Genomic DNA, 17,606 nt, shown 5'->3' with positions numbered 1-17,606 from the left:
TGCTCTAATGCTTTCTGTCAGCATGTGATGAAGTGATACTTCGTAGGCATTGCCCCATACATGAACACCTGCCCGCAGGACAATTTTTACATTGGTCTGCAGTAAACCTTTGGCAATGAGAGCTGCCTCAAGAATCAAAATGGATGCACACAAAATGCTGTTAAAAGTAAATAAGGTAAATGAGTAATGACATAAAATAAATCTGTCATTATTTATTCGCCTTTCATGTCGTTCCAAACCCGGATGACTTCTGCGAAAGACAGGGCAAGAATTTCATGGGCATTTATTTTTTAAATAATGAAAGTGAATAAGGACCGGGCCTGTCAACTTTGATTCTCTGTTGACTGAATATGTTCTTAATTTGCTCCAAAATGTTTTGTTTTGTTTTTTTTTATTTTTGGGGCATTTTCTGGGATTCAAACCTATGATCTAGTGGTTGAGCAACATGGAAGCTGTTTTATTAATATGTATCTCTGCTTTGTCATGTCTCTTTTCATTTATTTATTTTTAGCTGCTGTTTAGTTTGCGGAGTAGCATGTGGGAAGCGCTGCAAGGCTTTGGTGTTTATTTTTCCCAGAGTAACACAGAGGAGCACACATCCAGTGATCTGTCACAGATCCTCTATATATAGCACTGTGTGGTTACTGTGTCTTTCCTCTTGTGTCTGCCTTTAAACTTGAGTTAATACAGTCTGGAAACGGGACACATGCTTTCCTGCCACAGTCACGCAGAAGCTGCGATGATCCACTGATGTTTTGGAGTTATCTGGTATGCTGGATGATTGGTTTTGGCTGGCCTGGGTATCTTTCATGCATGTTTTACCTCTGAATGAGCTTCTGTTACAAGAACCTCAAACAGCCGGCACACACTGTATATAAAATAACCATTCCCAGAGTGTTTTTATGGACATGTTTACTTGAATTTCCATCATGTTTTCAACAGATACTAAATTTGCTTATGTGCATCACATGTGATGTCAAAATACGAGCCTGCTGCAGACGCCTCTAAAGGTTTACGATAAAAGAGACGCATGTGTTTGCCAGATACTGTGTAAACAGAGTTCAGTGTTAAGTTATTGTCTTGCAAGTTTTTTTTTTTTTTAACGCGAGCGTCTCTTTTATCATAAATCTTTTCGACGCGTGCTCAACAGACCCACATAGGGCAACAACTTCATATCCATTCAAAATGTTTAACAAACACTCTTCTTGTTTGGGCTTCCGTTGGCAAATGCCAGGAATATTCTCCGCAACAGAGCGAATAGCATTCTGTAGCCGTTTCTCAATGTCAAGGAAGGATCCTCGGAAGCTAGAATTTCGAGGATGCTACGTCATCGACGTCCGTCGAAGGACTGTTCCAATGTCTAGGATCCTTGAAATTTCAGCCAAGGACTGAGTCCTTCGTTCGAGAAATATCCTATATACAGGAAAGGATGCAAATTTGTATCCTTCGCGCTCTTCACGCCCTGAAATCACCCACAATCATATGCGCGCAGCACCGAAAGCACACCTTTCAATCACGCAATGACGTAATGACCTGTTCCATTTAACGTGTTCTCCAAATTCTTAAAAGGAGCCTCGCCTAGCCTCTAAAGGAGATTTGTAAGGACTAGTCCTGCCAAGGAAGTATCCTTGACATTGAGAAACGGCTCGTGTCTCTATGTCTGCTGTAAACTTCAATCTTACATTGTGCCGGCAGATTTTGAGCCGGAGGAAAACGGTTATAATGGGAGATATCTTAGACTAAGTATAGAAGCGAAATTAAATTGAGCGGAAGTACGAAGTCTGACGTAGTCAGGCTAGCGAAAAACACCCTGTTCATCAGAAACGTTTATTAAATATTCAACTAAAGTGAAAAATTTGCATGACACAAAGTTAAATCTAGAGCGAGGAATGCAAAGCTTTGCGTTTGGTGTGTATGGAGCATTAGATATAAAAAATCTGTAAACCAAATTATGCCAGTTTAAAGTCCCTGTAAAGCCAATCTTGAGTATTGTTTTTAAATACATTATAAATGTTAAAAATACAGCAGGTAAAATAAGTATTTATTTTAAAAAGACAGGATTTCTGAGTGGGCTATTGACACAAATTTTCCACCAGATGTAGCCATCAAGCCAAATATTGAATTCATACAAGGAAATCAGAACATTTAAGTATACAAGTTGAGTCATAATAAATAAAGTGAAATGACACAGGGAATAAGTATTAAACACATGAAAAGAACAAGGTGCAAAATGGCATAGAAAGTCAGGAGATCACCTGAAATCTGTCAGTATTGAGAGAGAAACCATGCCCCCTATCAGGACTAATTGATATCAGCTGTTTTAGTCCATATTGATGGCTTATAAAGGCTTCTCTTTACCCAGGAGGCACACGGGAAAGACTTCATGATGGGTAAAATTCATGTGGCCTCATAATCTTTAATTACCCTCCTCGAAACGATCTCTCTTTACTTTGGGTCATATGGTGTGGCAGGTGGGCGGGTCCGGGAAATGATCGCAGCAATTAGCAACATGACCCAACTTCAAACAATCCAAGCAATTCTTGATGGACGAAAGTCCTACCTTTGTTTTCATTTCAGGAGCCGTTTCACCACAGGGAAAATAAGACAATCGTTAATTCCGTTTCATGGCGACTTTAATTACAGATACTGAAATACCTAATATCTAAAGGGACTTTAAAGGAACAGTGTGTAGGATTGTGGCCAAAACTGGTATTGCAATCACAAAACTTGTGGCTAAAACTGTTATTGCAATCACACAACTGGTGGCCAATACACAACATGACAACATAAAGATCAGTTAAGGGCTGCAACTCCACTTTTTAAATGACAATATCCTGGCCGGACCACTGTTGTCACTGATATAAGTATTTAAAATGAAAATTATTTCTTAATGTCTAGTGACATATCAGGGCCATTTTTGATTAATTGATATAAATTTCTTACATACTGTTCCTTTAAGTTTAAATGGACTCTTAACTTAAAACGCCAACTTTTTTGTCATTGATTCTGTAAAAACAATCCTCATTTAAATAAACTATTTTAAGAGTATCTTATTAATGTAATGAGGGTAGGTATAACACTACAGATTCACCGAAGATTCACAGCTCTTTTTCTTTATAGTTTCTTTCCTAATTTCTTAACTCCATAATTACCAATTAGCATTCTGCTCTCCTGACTCACCCGCTTGTTTAATTACTCACTTAGTGAGCAAACCATATGGAGTTCAGAAGAAGATTTGTTCATTGAAGAGGCTGTTGATGTTATGTTTGTCATCTCTGTTTACTTTCTTTCTCAGTAATGCTAATTATGGTATTTAGCAGATTCACATATTCACGTATTGTATAATTGCCTTGTGTTTCAGATCAGTTTGTTTATTTGTCACATACACATTCATGCAGGATACAAATTGCAGTGAAAGGAATTTTATATAATTTGTTCACTTTTGGTCCGTTTCCATGTAAAAGTGAATGACAGGTCTGGTTTAGTCATTTATCAAACTAAATGTCCTGTTGTTCTTACCGTTTGTCCTTGTTCATTTTGTCCTTACATAAATCATTGACACTCAGCATGCATGAATATGCCTGTTTGACATTCACATTGTAGTCATATATTTTTTGTAAAAATCTTTTTATTAGGACTACATATGCAAGTATGGGTACATTACTGTCTATATTTATTTTATTCTGTATTATTATTGCTTTGCTAATGCCAAATTGTGAAAAGCAAGATATAAATACATTTTAATTGAAATGATTCATTCACAATGTGTGCTGAAAGTCTGCAAGGTTTAATATTAAAAGGTTGCATTGACAGAGCATCTTTCTCAGACTCCTGAAGATGCAGAAGAAAATTCTTCAGCTTTCTCTTGAGGCACGACTGCCATTTTACATTTATGACATGCTCTAAATGGCACAATCACTGAAGCATGCATTCATTTGGCTGATCCAAGAGTGCGCACTTATCTGGCATGAAATTCTCTCTGGGAAATGCTTTTAAAATTGTGTGCCTTGTTTTAGCATTTAATTTATTTATAAGTTCACTTATAATGTATTGTGCACCAAATAATGTCTAAATTTAGGTTATCATTTTCCACTCAACTTTAATAATTTGTTTTTGTTGTTATACCTTAAGACCCCCTACATACAGTAGTCTTACTAGCAAAGCAAGCTGTATTTAAACTTTAAGGGAATTTTTTTTTCCCATGAGATGTCCCTTTTATAAAGTGACCTTTATTACTGCACCGCACTGCTTTATTATTGAGACCACCCATACGCTGACCTGAAAACAGTTTGACAGAGTACACTGGAAAGTGAAACGGTCATTAAATGATTGCATTAAAAATGTTGGGATTGACACCTCATTGTTTTAAGTGGTTGGCACACAGGGCTTTCTTTCCCACAGATCTCTGTATTACAAACACCTACACTCCATATTTTGTAATGCCAAGAGCAATAGAGAAATTCATACATAATTACAGCTGACAGAAGGTTTGAGCAGTATGATTAATGATCGCACTAAACCGCGCATTTCATCTATGTATTTTGTTATTTTTGTTTGTATGAAGCTCTGCAGCTGTTCTCTCTCTCTCTTTTGCCCCCCCCTCTCTCTCTCTCTCTCTCTCTCTCTCTCTCTCCCTCTTTCTCTCTCCCTTTCATAGACTTTTTTTGTCCATGTGTTACTGCAGTGTTGCAAGTTGTGTCCCCAATCGGCAATCTTGGTCCATTCATGTTTATCATTTTACACATTTGAGTAATTAGTGTCGCAGTAAAACCAGAGTAAAGCATCTACCAATGACATGGATGCTACTGTTGTTTAGATAGTAACAGCTGTGGTGGTATTTCAGTATCTATAATTCTTTCAAAGGGCTAGATTTGTTTTTGCTATAATTCACCATCAATGTTGCAATTTCCATAAAACAAGAACATTGAACCTTGTATCTGAACATAACACATTCAGGAGAATAATTTACCCAAAACGTATTAACCCCCTTGTTGTTCCAATGCCTTCGAGTATATTTATGCATTTTCATAAAACAGTAGAATAGTGACTTTGTCATTTTTTTGTTGCTAAATTCAGGGTTCCCACGGGTCCTTGAAATTTTGTGAATCTGGGGTAAAAATTCAAGGCCCTAGGAAGTTTTTGAAAATATACATACATAGATACAGGTCATTGAAAGTGCTTGAATCTATTTTATGCCAGAAGTTTTCTAGAAAAAAAAATCCATATTATTCCCTGTGTAGTGTAGGATAATATCATAAAAATTCTAGACTTTTTAAGCACACGTGCTAAACTGTTCGCTTTAAATGCTTGTATTTTCTGTTTGCGAATGTTGATTCATTGTTCATGTTTGACACATGAAAACGTCTTGGGTTACGTATGTACTGTTGTTCCCTGAGAAGGGAACTAGACGCTGCGTCTCCCTTGCCATACTTCCTGCGTCCCTGTAAGGCAGTCTTTGGCAATATTTCAGATAGTGATTAACTTCCTGGCTCCCGCGTCACCCTGTCTTTGTCGTTAAGCCTCACCATTGGTTGAATTTGATATACACATTTAGACGCACTTACCCCTGTAAGCGTTCCCAAAGTGTCACCGCAGTGACCCAGCGCGAGTTCCCTCGAAAGGGAACTGTAACAATGTACCTCTAAAGGTAACACGATGTAACCTTGCTCTCACTTGAAATGTGTCCCCACATTTACTCCTTCAATTTGAAGGTATTGTACCTGGAAAGTCCTTGAAAGGTCCTTGAATTTAAAGTTAACTAAGGTGTGGGAACCCTGTAATAGTCTTATTGTTAAGTGTTTCTTTTTTTTAACGGTAAGCCCTTATGTAAACTCTGGGCAAACACAAAGCTTTATTTGGGTTGTCCAGTGCACGTCTGGCTTAGGATGAAGATGTGATCTTCAAGAATCCATAATTTCCTTAAAAAGGTTTTATAAACAATGAGCCTTGTGGGAACTTGGAATGTTTTCTTGTATTCACTCACCAAAAATCCAGGTTACCGTTGCTGGAAACATCGAATAAAACATTGAATTCTCAGTGACCTCAAGGTGGCCACATTCATGTTAAACACTCAGAAAAGCAGGAAGCCTGTACGCCGCAACTTGTCGCATTTCACTCACTCATGTACGGCATGTTTTCTTTGATCAAGTGCAGCCAATGCAAACACTCCTGAATTGGCTAAACCCTGACGCAGCAACACCGCTGGAAACTCCGCAAGGTCAATCATTGTAACCTACACAGCTAAATCGCTTTCTCTCTCCAAGACAAGTCATGTTAGTTTCAGATCATTCGTTTTGGAGAGCTGTGCTGACGGTGCACAAGTTCATGATGGAGGTCCTATTTTTCTCCTCTGCACTTTCCAAACTCTGTCGTTAAGTTGAGGCTGTCAAAGGCTCTCTAGGGATGGATGGATAAACAACAGGGAGGCTTTAAAAGCATGTTTTCAATTTTAAAGTAATTTTTGGGAGTACCATGAGTTTGATTGGATCTTGATAGCCTTTTGATACCCAATATTCAGGTAATTTTTTTACAGAATCTGCCACTACCTTCTCGAACCCTTTGACCTCTGAAGAGATGAAGAATCTGTGTCTTGTATTTACCGCTGTGAATCAAAGTCTCTCTCAGCCTTACAAAGGTTAAACAAACCGCAGACATTTACAGTAGAGGTCTATCTGTGGTTGCACCCAATACATTTTAGCAGGAAGCAATTTTGAGTTTGAATGGATTGAGGTTTTTCAATCTCATCACTTTATTTGCGTTGATATATATTTTTCTTTTTTGTGGTAAGGTTGCATGTTTTGCTAAGGGTGATGCATGGCTCATGGCATTTCTTTTGGCTACCTTGGAAAGCTTTCGTTCTGAAATGCTTTAAATGTCGTTCTTCTCCAGCTGCGATCAAATCAAACTGAACTGGCTGAAATACCGAAAGCGGTTTAGAATGCAAGCAACCATACGCCAAAAAAATTTCATACTCATCTTTCTGTTCTGCTTTGTGCTTTCAACACTTACGGCCTTGCTAGGTAATACATTTTTCTCTTTATTTGTCGAATATAAAGTTTCATATAGAGCAAAACGAAGGCTCTGCACGAGTCCTTTAAATTCAAGTTTATTGCTTTCTTATCAAAAAAATTGTTTGCTTAATAAGTTATTAGTTTACATGAACTGCATTTTTCCCCTCTGCTTTAAAAACTAGCTTAAGAAGTATGTCTATTTGCTATTTATTTTAAGTTTGTTACACTTGGCATGGCCTTTGTTGATCAGTCATGCTAGCATACGTGAGCACATTTCTTTCCGAATTGTGATGATTAGGATTGTGGCCATAGCCTGTCTGGAATGCTGGGATAATATCCTGAGGTGTTGAAAGTTTCAAGCATTCCTCCAAGCCAAGGTTTGACAAAAACTCTCGTAACTGTTTGAAGGATTTTTTTTGTCCATGCATGTTTGCCTCGAGTTGGTATTTGTGCTCGTGATCGTCCCGGCTCTGGCTCACAGTAAATTAAAATCAAATGTCATTCGCAACGGCTCAGTGGTGATAGAGATGATCGTAGGTTAAACCATAGGTTTGATCTCAAGACATTTACAAGAATTTACTTGGCAGTTATATTTTTCTAAAGCATTTTACGGTTCATTGAAGGTATTTGAAGGTGACATGGTTGTTCCCTGTTAAGTCGAACCTGTATCTGTAGCTCCATGCTTTATAAGCTGAGCTACAGGATCAGTTACCAGCCTATAGTAAAAAAAACAATGCACACCTGATTCAGTTGATATTAGTCAGATTTTCATTAAAAATGCATGCAAAACTTTAGCATTATTTTTTAAATGTTTATAAAATACTGTTGCGAAATGACTCTGTTTCCATTAATGTTATGCGACTAAAACCATTACGGCATGTGTAACATCATGCAGACCGGCATGCGACTGACATCATAATACCTACAGGGCAGTCGACTCTCTAATTGTTCTCGCAGAATTTTATTGTCATGCGCTTGTTGCTTCTTGCAACACTGCATGAGGTCGAACAACTTTTCTGTCTTTTCCTCCAACCAAGCATACCGCTCCTATTTAAAGAGTGATCATTGGGCTTTTTTACCTGTAAATGCAAGAAAATACATTGCAGTTTTCCAATATGTTCTTTTTTGTAATAGCCTGCAAAACCACTTCACACACATGAAAAACATTTTTGCGCTATATTGGAGCAAAATTAGCATATTTCCGTTGCGCGCATCATTTCAATTTGAAGTGTACTGGAAACGCATCTATTGTCAGAATATCCATCCTGTCGGATTTGAAAATGAAAAAGTTTGTGCCATAATTTTGCTGGTGCGTGTTAGCCTGCTAGGTCTCCCTGACCTAAAAATCTGTGATGTAGTTTCTATGGCTAAGTAGAGTACCATTATAAAGTAACATCGTGTTACAGGCTGTAAAAAAGAAAGCCTAATTTGTTGTATTTCAAAGTGTGAAAATTCATGCTGTGTGGTTATATTTGCAGTCCACTGAGTGGTTTTCTTAGCGATTATAAAGCCCTGGCATCATTTGACTTGTTCTTTACAGTCTAAAACAAGACCCAAGCCATAACTATTGCTTTTCTCATAATTCTGTTTTTTTATGTGACCAAATAATGCATTAATCACCCTTGTGTTCTTCTAAACATGTATATAATATTTGTTTCTTACACACTGTACAATAAAAATGGCCTATGCAAGATGTTGTACCTCCAAATGGTATCATTTCCATTTTAAACATGGTATCATAGGACATTGGCTCAATAAACATTGATTAGGGTATTAGGATGCTACAGGATTGCTGTGTGAAGTTAACCGTAGTAAATCATCTGTAGCTCTGCACCTGTCAGGCGTTTCTTGAAGTTGCAGATTCATATGAACAGGCTCATTAAAAGCTGCTGAATATTAAATGCAGACTCAGATGGCTTAGACTCTTAAATCCCTCATGCTTACATCCAATTTACTCATGAAGACAAGTCGAATTTCTGTAACACCGCTCTTCTATCAATAACGTACATTAATCCAAGAGTGATGAGACGCTGCGGTAGAAGGGGAATGGAAACGCGGACTTTCAGGAAAGAGTAAACCTAAACTTTGAGGAAAGCTTAACATATATCTGGACATAATGTAAGTTTAGCATGTTGGTTTAAGCGAATTTTAATGCAAAATCCTCATGTCATCTCAGCTGATGAGCTAGTTTACTTGGCCCATTTATAACAGAGCTCAGAGTAAAGCTATAGAGGGAACGTTCTTGCTAAAGCTAAATTGCAAATGTCACTGGCTTTGAGTGAATGTCTTAGATGTTTTCCCATGCACAGTTTATTTATACAAGTGGCTGAGCTCTGCAGAAATTTCATTAAGGTGGAAGTGGATGTTGTAGGAAAATGTCAAACTTCTGAAAAATGTAGCTTTTAATAATTATGGGTGTATCGTGAGACTGACAGACAGACAGACAGACAGACCAAAGCAGAAAGACAGGCCGAGACAGAAATACAGACCGAGACAGAAAGACAGGCCGAGACAGAAAGACAGGCCGAGACAGACAGACAGGCCGAGACAGAAAGACAAACCAAGACAAAAAGACAGACCGAGACAGACAGACAGGGATAGACGGATACATACAGACAAATACATTAGACATGCAGACAGACAGACAGACAGACAGACCGAGACAAAAAGACAGACAAAGACAGAAAAACAAACCGAGACAGACAGATACATACAGACAAATAGATTAGACATGCAGAGACGGAGACAGGCAGGCCGAGACGGAGACAGACAGGCAGACCGAGACAGACAGACAGGCAGACAGTCCGAGACAGGCAGACAGACCGAGACAGGCAGACAGACAGACAGACCGAGACAGGCAGACAGACAGACAGACCGAGACAGACAGACAGACAGACCGAGACAGACAGACAGACAGACAGACCGAGACAGACAGACAGACAGACCGAGACAGACAGACATACACACGCAGACAAAGAGATTAGACACGCAGACAGACATAGATAGACAGACAGAGACAGTCAGTCAGACGGAGACAGACACGCCGAGGCGGAGACAGACAGACGGAGACAGACAGACGAAGACAGACAGACGGAGACAGACAGACAGACGGAGACAGACAGACGGAGACAGACAGACAGACGGAGACAGACAGACAGACGGAGACAGACAGACAGACGGAGACAGACAGACAGACGGAGACAGACATACAGACGGAGACAGACATACAGACGGAGACAGACATACAGACGGAGACAGACATACAGACGGAGACAGACATACAGACGGAGACAGACATACAGACGGAGACAGACATACAGACGGAGACAGACATACAGACGGAGACAGACATACAGACGGAGACAGACATACATAAATAGATAGACAGAGAGACAGACAGACAGACAGACAGACAGACAGGCAGGCAGGGACAGACAGACAGAGACAGATAGACATGCAGAGAGAGACAGACAGACAGACAGACAGACAGACAGAGACAGACAGTCAGACAGAGACAGACAGTCAGACAGAGACAGACAGACAGAGACAGGCAGAGACAGACAGACAGACAGATACAGACAGACAGAGACAGATAGACAGAGACGCAGACAGACAGACAGACAGACAGACAGAGATAGACAGACAGACAGAGACAAAGAGATTAGACATGCAGACAGACATACACAAAGACAAAGAGATTAGACATGCAGACAGACATACACAAAGACAAAGAGATTAGACATGCAGACAGACATAAATAGATAGACAGAGAGACAGACAGACAGACAGACAGAGATAGTCAGTCAGACAGAGACAGACAGACAGGCCGAGACAGAAAGACAGACAGACCCCGACAAAGACAGAACACACAGGCAGACAAACAAATAGAGTAGACACACGGAGAGACATGGATGGACAGACAGACAGACAAAAACATTTCAATACAATATCATACAATACTAAAGAATGTATTTTTGCAGCTGCACAGAGTATTGAATTTTTGTCATGCTTTTTTATTTGTACTTTCTGTGTCAGATGCATTGAAACAAAAAATTGCAATCGCCAAATCTGATTTTCTTTCTTTTCTTTTTAATCGGTCTGCTTTTTGCTTCATCTCTGTGGATGTTATCCTCATATGCCTGTTTCAAGTTTAATTTCAAACTGATAGAGAAAATTCTAAAGTGGAAAGAACCTCCATCTCTTCTGCAGGCCAGTGTTAAACCACTTATTTCAATACAAACTGGATTACAGACCAAAGAAACAAATGCTCAGTTCAACAGTGGGCAGCAGAGCGGGGTTTCGATCTTCAACATGGCAGTAATTATGATTTCAAAGACTTGACATTGAAAACAGGGTCTGTATTATAAAGATGGACACTTTTCTTTGTACAGGAGATGGAAAAGATACAGTAGCAGATTCCTCCCAGTGTTTGACCAGTGGTCATTCCCTAAGGGTTTGGACCTATCAGATTTTGCTTTGCTCTTCAAAGCAGCTTTTCAGTTCCAATATTCGTTTCGTCTTCGAAAGTGTGCACGACTGCAGAAGAGGACGTTGCGTGCCGGGATGTTGTTAAAGAATTGATTTTTGCTGTGTGTGATAGAGAGCTCATTCCTTAACTGTGACATGTTTTTGCACAGAAAAGCGTTCAGGCTGCGCATGTGGAGACGGTTAGATCTGCTGTGTTTTACCCAGTTTATGACGCAAACTATAAGTGACATTCTTGCTGGTCTGATGGCCAGGTAGTGTGTGAATAGAGACAGATAAAGCTTGACTCAAACTCTTTATTCAAACACCCTGAAACATTTTTGAAGATACTTTAAAGGAAAACACCCCCGTTTTTCAATATTTTACTATGTTCTTACCTCAACTTAGATTAATTAAAGGAATAGTCTACTCATTTTCAATATTAAAATATGTTATTACCTTAACTAAGAATTGTTGATGCATCCCTCTGTCATCTGTGTGCGTGCACGTGGGCGCTGGAGCGCGCTGCGACGCTTCGATGGCATTTGGCTTGGCCCCATTCATTCAATGGTACCATTTAGAGATAAAGTTAGAAGTGACCAAACACATCAACGTTTTTTCCTATTTGGGACGAGTGGTTGTACGAGCAGGTTTGGTGGACCAAGGTGGAACGTGGCGCTTTTCTGGGCGGATTTAAAAGAGGAACTGTGTTTTATGGCGTAATAGCACTTTTGGGAGTACTTCGACTAGCCTGAAAAGTCCGCTCCCCTTCTCACTCTCATAATGGGAGAGGGAGGGTGTTACTGCGCCGAGTCGAAGTACTCCCAAAAGTGCTATTACGCCATAAAATGTAGCTCCTCTTTTAAATCCGCTTTTTAAATCCACTTGTGTAACTATTCATGTAACAGTCTTTAAAAAGGGAAAACATGGAAGTGTTTGGTGGCCTCTAAATTAATCCTGGTTGGATCCTAAGGAATGAATGGGGCTAGGCTAAATGCTAACACATTCACAACACGCTGTACAAAGATTAAAAGTGCATGCATTGAGGTATGTATTAACTCATCTAAGTTGAGGTAAGAATGTTGTAAAATATTGAAAAACGGTGGTGTTTTCCTACATGCATTGTATTTGCACACAAATATATTTGGCTACAGTTTGTGCTGTGAACCTGCATGTGCTTAAAGGTAGGGTAACAGATTTGATCCTGAAACATTTTTTGTTATGCTGGTTAAAAGTCTCCTTACATCCTGATAGCAATCACTGTGTTAAGTTGTTTAAATGTATTTGTAGAAATTTATGTCATCTGTGAAAGGCGTAGGACCAAAAAATGTTCAACAAATCATAGATTTCGGTCCGAACGGACGTTTCCATTTTTGTCCCTCATACGTAAGCATAATTTGAATGCCCACCGCGCAGCGAGTCCACGCAGACACCATACGTCATCGGCGCGTTCACGTGCGCTCACCTCCTGCCTGTAAACAGTGAGAACAACAAACTTTTCTGCTAAATTGACAACCTACACAGGAGGCACAAAACTAAAGGCATCTTTTATAACAACAACAGCAAAAACTGCCTGGATCAGCAAGAGCAAAAAACGAAATTAACATCAGTAACTTTACTGCTTTAGCACGAGATGAAACAGCTGCAGGAGCTGCAAAGGGTCTGAAAGAGTCGTTGCACTGTTTATTTTGGTAAGGTAGGTACGCGATATGTTTGTATTGAGATGGATTCAGATATTCTACTTTGATGAAACATTGTGTTGCTTATGAAATTTGTGTTCGTTTACGGATTAGCGTAACGATATAGCTACTACGTCTACACAACGTGTGCTTAAACTAATTCTGATGTAAACCAGTTGTTTGGTTATTTTGGCAGTGTTATTAGACTTTGTACTGCAAAGTTGTCTCACTGCTGTATGAGACTTGAGATGTGACCGTCTGATCTGTGCGTGTTCATGTGTTTTGAAAGAGGCGTGACTTTGGATGGCGGTTTGACTTGAGGGTGGGATCGGGATTTCATTGCTAGGCGGCTACCGTTAGCATTTTTCAAAATGTGTTACCCTACCTTTAATACCCACTAGTTATTCATAGCATGTGCAGTCGCAAACCTCCAGAAGCCTCGTAAATCTATGAGAATCCTGTGTATAAGCTTTCACACTCTTCTGTGACCTCGCCGGCACATCTTCAGACTCCTCAATCGCACCTCACTTGATCCATCTCAACACCAGTATGAGCTCTGCCGGGCCATCAGTAATTCATCTCGATTTTATTTATTCATACATGTTGCCAGGTTGGCTGGCAGGGTTATGTGGAGTTCATGTAGCTGTAATTTGGTTTGCTTGAACATAGAATGACAGATGTCTCCATCACCGACTGATTCGCAGTGATTTTATATCTGTTGAAAACTATGATGTCTTCTTACTCAGTCTGAATTTACAGTCCTGCAGTGCTGGGTAAAGCTAGTAGTATGTCATCCTAAAGCTCTTCTGACTGGTTTGTAAATCCTGTATTCAAGGCGTATTTTTCTGACATAATTGCCTCATATCTGCACAGTAATAATTCGTCTTTTACTGCTGTGATTCACTAATAAGGGACCTTCTTCTAGATTGAGATTCTCCTCTATAAGGGGGTATGTGAAGAATTTGAAGTAGTAATAAAATTCTCTAAATCACAAACAATGACTTAAACTGGGTTTTCACAGACTGAGTCATGCGTTAAAAGAAATTAAGGCATGCATGGACAAGTAGTATTTTTAGCCAAAAAAATGTATGCAACATTTAAATGTGCAGTGTGTAATTTTTAGAAGGATATTTTGACAGAAATGCAAAATAATACACAAAACTATATTATCAGGGGTGTAAAAAGACCTTTTATAATGAACCGTTATGTTTTTATTACCTAAGAGTGAGACGTTTTTATCTACATTCTGAGGGTCCTCCGAAGATGACATGTTTGTCCGGCGGTGGCTACCGTAGCTTCTCTATGCGTTTCAAAGCGAGGGAACTGAGCCATTGGTTGCAATTCGCAACCTCACCACTAGATGCCGCTAAAATGTACACACTGTACCTTTAAAGGGGACATTTCACAAGACTTTTTTAAAATGTTAAATAAATTGTTGCTGTCCCCAGAGTACATACGTGAAGTTTTAGCTTAAAATACCCTATAGATAATGTATTATAACATGTTTAAATTGCCACTTTGTATGTGTGAGAAAAAATGTACCATTTTGTGTGTCTTTTTAAATGCAAATGAGCTGATCTCTGCACTAAATGGCTGTGCCGTGTTTGGATAGTGCAGATAAAGGGGAGGTATTATCCCATTCTGACATCACAAGGGGAGCCAAATTTCAATGACCTTTTTTTCACATGCTTGCAGAGAATGGTTTACCAAAACTAAGTTACTGTGTTGATCTTTTTTTACATTTTCTAGGTTGATAGAAGTACTGGGGACCCAATTATAGCACTTAAACATGGAAAAAGTCACCTCTAAAGAAAGTTGCATTAAAAGATTGATTTTAGCTTGCTAAGAATCAGCTTTTACTTTGGATAAGTGCAGAATGATTTTATTTTTAGTTATGATTTATGTGATTTATGTATGTAGTCGACTTCCATATCGCTGTGTTTTTTTTTAGATGCAGAAAGTTTCTCAATGCAGTTCTGTGTTTCTCTTTAGATGGACTGTTCCGCTCTGCCTCTGTAGCCTGCAGTTTAATGGCCCCTCTGGGGTCTCCATTTATGACCTCTTCCCTTCAACCCGCAGTTCAGTCCAGCGGGACACGCACGTTCCACCTGCATTAGCCAGACGCATACATGAGATCAAAATACTTTGCGATCTTATCATTGTTTATCCTGTTAACAGGTTTTATTTGCTCAAATAAAACATCCTTAAATGACTAATGTCATGTTGTGTGATCAGGACATTTTTGCAATGGGTCGTTTTGATTATTCATCGTATGGGAGTTTTATTGCTCGCTTTATGATTTCGGTCAGTAAACTTAAACAGATGTCACAGGAACTTGCAATCGCAGGTGGTTAACTTGATTTTGTCCTGGAATTTAATTGGCGAAAGATTTACGGGCGTGGAAACTTCTTTCTTCAAGGGTACTGCTATAACAGAGGAACAGGATGGTGGTTACTAAATTAAGGTTCCAGCATTTTAGTTCAAGGTTTAAGTGGATCTGTTCTTCATCATAATCCCACTCGGATAAATTGAAATTCAGAGTTGAGGTTTAGGTGGCATGTGGTGGTGAATGTCATATCACATATTCAAGTGTTTGCAAGTACGATATAAGGTGAAGGTTGTGCCTTTAGGAAAATCCTCTCCATGTCATGGTCCATAAAAGAGATGACCATACAGAAGAGCTGGATATAATGCAAAACACATACGCATATTGCGTGCGAGTCAGCAGTGGTTTGTTGTTTACAATAAATTGTGATTTTACATTGTCAGATGTGGTTGAAAACGACTGTTCTGTGTTTTCCCAATTTAAGTTCACCCAAAATTAAAAATCCTGTCATTTTCTCACATTTGGGGATACACAACAAGAGTTGCAAAATCCTTGGAATTTTGAAAACTTTCCATGGAAATGACAAGAGAATATATGGGAATTGTCGCAATCGGATAAAAATTTGTCACATATTGAGGAAGCTAATGTTTGTATGTGATAGAGTTTGCATAAATGACCCAATATGTACAAATTATTACTTTACCTACTTAAGTTTCCAACTTGGAATATTTTCAAGATTCCAGAGCTTTGCAACCAACGCAATATCATGGGAAATCTTACGTTTTTTTACGATGTGGCTACTTTATATTAACTATTCCCCGCCAGCCACTTTTTGAAAAGTTGCCCGTCAGCATTTTTTGTGATTTTCACAAAATGCCTTCCGGGAAAATTTACTTCTAAAAATATATAAACATGCAAATACAAATACAAAGAAGAGACCCTCTGCTTTCAAACAAACAATAATTTTTTTTTATTTTTTACTCTTAAATATGGGTAATTTTCGGCAAAAATACAAATATTTTAGCTTAAAGCTGAAATAATTGCATTTTTGTGAAAGAATTTTGTTAGAGATCAGATTCAGAACGATTATCGAAACATACACAGAGTTTAAAATTAATAAATAGCGTTTTGGCTTCAGTTTTTTCATAAATTGGGCAAGTGGATAATCACGGTATTGCAGATTAACATAAAAATTCATCAGGAACACATTTTTATGCTTTTTTTTATTGACGAGATAACCCATCAATGGGGGGAAAGAGTTAATTTGTACGACCACATTTGTACGTTTTTGTAGGATTTGCTTTCACCCCTTTAATGCTGGGGTAGGATTTTATTATTGTTTTTTTTCTAATAATAATTCATATAAATTAGCAAAATCGTTACAAATTCCTGTGAGATCAGGCTGGGATAAACACGTTCCAATGAAACAACATGAGGTTACATGTTTTTTTTTTTTGGGGTAAACATCCATTGGGTGACCCATTTATGCAACCATTTGCGTGTTTGTTAGCTGTGCCAAATGAGTTCCGTGTTTGGAGGAAGTCATAAAATTGCTCGAGGGTGCGCTCGATCCAAAATCAACTTGAAAAGGAAGGCGAATTGAACTTTGCAGCTGCTATATAGGGAATAAACAATATTTTCTCCCTCTTACTTAAAGTGCAAAATATTCAAACACTCCATAAATGAAATCATTTCCTTGCTGGAAATAGGAGAGTGTTTAATATCAGTGCTGTAGCATGATGGATAGGCACCTTTATAAGGCCGTATCTTGTTTATTTGGTCAAGGCTGTAAAAGCCGGGTGCAACATGGCCTTGAATCGTGATGTAAAGCTTTACTTGCTCAGCAGCAGTCAGTGCTGTTACGTTTATTATTCTGGGCACTAAATATAAATGTAGATAATGGGTCTCTACATTTGGCCAAGACTACTTGCACTGCCCGCTCAAACCCCCCAGTTTGTTTTCGGAAATGCACACTAGTACGGATTCTTATTAACCATCATAGGCTTTTTAAAGGATTGATGTCAGTATGAAACTGTAATACTGTATGTTCATGTGCTAAATATTACTCTTAGGACTCTAGCAAATTGTTCATGAAATAGTTTTTTTTTTTGCACTCCAGAGTTTGTC

At 38.8% G+C, this 17,606-nt stretch overlaps 1 protein-coding gene across 1 annotated transcript in view; it reads left to right on the top strand.

Annotated features, from left to right (window-relative positions):
* Nucleotides 1–17,606, top strand: part of tmtc2b (transmembrane O-mannosyltransferase targeting cadherins 2b) — a 137,567-nt gene that overhangs the window by 75,862 nt on the left and 44,099 nt on the right. The window lies entirely within an intron of this gene.

This window comes from Misgurnus anguillicaudatus, chromosome 15 (genome assembly GCF_027580225.2).
Source record: "Misgurnus anguillicaudatus chromosome 15, ASM2758022v2, whole genome shotgun sequence".
Taxonomy (NCBI): Eukaryota; Metazoa; Chordata; class Actinopteri; order Cypriniformes; family Cobitidae; genus Misgurnus; species Misgurnus anguillicaudatus.
This window is presented reverse-complemented; position numbering and strand designations above follow the sequence as displayed.